Source organism: Berghia stephanieae, chromosome 6 (genome assembly GCF_034508935.2).
Source record: "Berghia stephanieae isolate SIO BIC M18660-M18661 chromosome 6, UCSD_Bste_1.3, whole genome shotgun sequence".
In the NCBI taxonomy this organism is placed as follows: domain Eukaryota; kingdom Metazoa; phylum Mollusca; class Gastropoda; order Nudibranchia; family Aeolidiidae; genus Berghia; species Berghia stephanieae.
Genome location: NC_088365.1, coordinates 7,218,046 through 7,220,545, shown reverse-complemented (window position 1 = coordinate 7,220,545; position 2,500 = coordinate 7,218,046). Strand labels below are relative to the sequence as shown.

Below are 2,500 nucleotides of genomic sequence, written 5' to 3'. Positions count from 1 at the left end.
CATGTACATAGATAGTTTTATTCAACTATCATTAACATGTAAAAACTAAAAACATTAGCTTTGATACCACGCCTATAATTTGTCTCAGAAAAAATGTAATACATAGGCATGGGGTTAAAGTAACCCGGTTTAACTACGGATAAAGTCGGTGTTAGGGTTGAGTGTGTTAAATTAGTTTTATTCACTGTTTTTCAGACTTCTTTTTCAGTTTCCATAGGCGGGAGGGGTTGAGGAAGATGGATTGGAGGGGTGGGGTGGGGGGGGGGGGGGGGGGGGGGGGGGGAGATGGCAAGTTGACTGTGTGGATAATTTAGTGAGCAATTACCTGAGATGTCCGAATTTCCAATCCCATTTAAAGGCATTTATGGATTTTTCTTTTCCTTTAGAAAAGTTAATAAACCCTTTCCTTACCAGCCATTTTCAGAATTTTCCCCAAAATTTCACACCCACCCAACACAAATATAGTTTTTTTTTACTCAAACAGAAAATCAACAAATACATTCTATGCATAATAATGATCAGCAAAATGAACTTCACACCACAGTGTTGTCACGTTTTAACACCCCTATTTTGCTGACATGGGTGTTTCCTGTGGACATGATACATTTGATTCTGGGTGGGTTTCCTGACCTCCCATAGTGGGCAGGGGGGGGGGGGGGGGTACATAATGTGTCTTCTATCCCCTTATATCTGTTTTCCAACGTGCTTTCTGTCTTGTCTTGGAATGAGATTACTTGGTTTTGTCCTGGCCCTGGCCGGAGTCCTAGCTGGGAGCGAAACAGTCAAATGCATATTTATTGTTTTGGGAGATGATATTTTTTTCCTTGTAAATCATCTCTCTGTTATGTATTATTATATTTGTTATTTTGAATGTATAATGTAAGCATTTGAGTGTATTCTTCTTTGTTATATTTTGCGTTTGTGTCCGGATGAGACTTATAGGTGATCTCCAACTAAGTACATTGATGGTATGCTCTTGGAATCTACATCTGATCCCTATTTGTTCCCAGTTCCCCTATGTCTTACTTTTTCTTGGGTGCTTTAATTGTAATTCTAGAACTTTTTACTATCCCATTTTCTTCCTTTTTACTGGCACTGATATAACCTAAATGTGTGGCAAGCGCTGTAAACCCTTAAAAACATAAACACAAAAACAAGATATTTGATTATCTGTGTTCTTCCATGGACCACCAAGGCATTATTATATCGATGGACTCAGTCCCAAGCCATTCACCATCAAGAATGCCCAATTTATTTAAACTAAAGCCAAGACCATTTTTCAACTAATTATGCGTCATATCTATAAATATTGGGTACAAGTATTCAATGAAGATGGTTTATTTTGACATTTGATGCATCCGTTCACGACCGTTGGACCGTTACAATGTTGGTAGTTTATTTAATTTGCATATTTCGGTATTTCCCGAGTTGAATGGTTTGTGATCGAGGCTATCCTTATACGATATGTAAAGTTTTCAGTTTTGTCATGGCAGTAAAACGCGAAACAACAACATGGATTTAAAGTTATTTATTCAAGAAAAACAGGTACGAAATGGTTTATGGTTAATTGGATTCAATAGTCTGATGTCACATTGCCCAGCAACGGCGGCCATCATTGTTCTAAACAAAGAATATCGGTACTTTTTATTCTTCATGCTGGCTAGAACTGCACATATGTCTTGTGATCAGAATGTGTAAAAGTCAAAACACGATCAGATTTATAATGTTTTTTTCCCCTCTGGATACGCTTTTATGCTTGTCGGAGAAATATTTCATAAGGGCATCCGCCATTGTTCCAATAGTTTAGAGCCATGCATTATTACGACTGTTGAAGCGTATTACGAGTACTTATACAGGGACATTGTAAAGTTCTAATTAACAACCAAAGGTTTGTCTAAGAGTTTTTCTAATTTTGAACTTTAATTACAATGTCCTCATAAAGGAAACAGTAAAACTGATAATCAAGCAAGTTGACTGTGTGATTAATTTAGTGAGCAATTACCTGAGATGTCCGAATTTCCAACACCATTAAAAGGCATTTCTGGATTTTTCTTTTCTTTTAGAAAAGTTAATTAACACCCCAAATTTGTTGACATGGGTGTTTCTTGTGGACATTTGATTATCTGATCGAGGCTATCCTTATACGATATATAAAATTTTCAGTTTTGTCATGGCAGTAAAACGCGAAACAACAACATGGATTTAAAGGTATTTATTCAAGAAAAACAGGTACGAAATGGCTTATGATTGATCACGATTACTTATACAGGGACATTATAAAGTTATAATTAACAACCAAAGGTTTGTCTAAGAGTTTTTCTATATTTTAGCTTTCCTTATAATGCCCTCATTAACTCTCTCATCCCTAGAGACTTTTGCTACTTTTCAAAATTGGAAAAATGTATTAAAATGACCATGTACATAGATATGTTTTATTCAACTATCATTAACATGTAAACACTAAAAACATTAGCTTTGATACTACGCCTATAATTTGTCT

General features: G+C 35.8%; 1 protein-coding gene across 1 annotated transcript in view; it reads left to right on the top strand.

Moving 5' to 3' along the window:
- LOC144975584 (translation initiation factor eIF2 assembly protein-like) overlaps nt 1–2,500 on the top strand; it is a 15,940-nt gene that overhangs the window by 13,214 nt on the left and 226 nt on the right. The gene's annotated exons all lie outside the window — the stretch shown is intronic.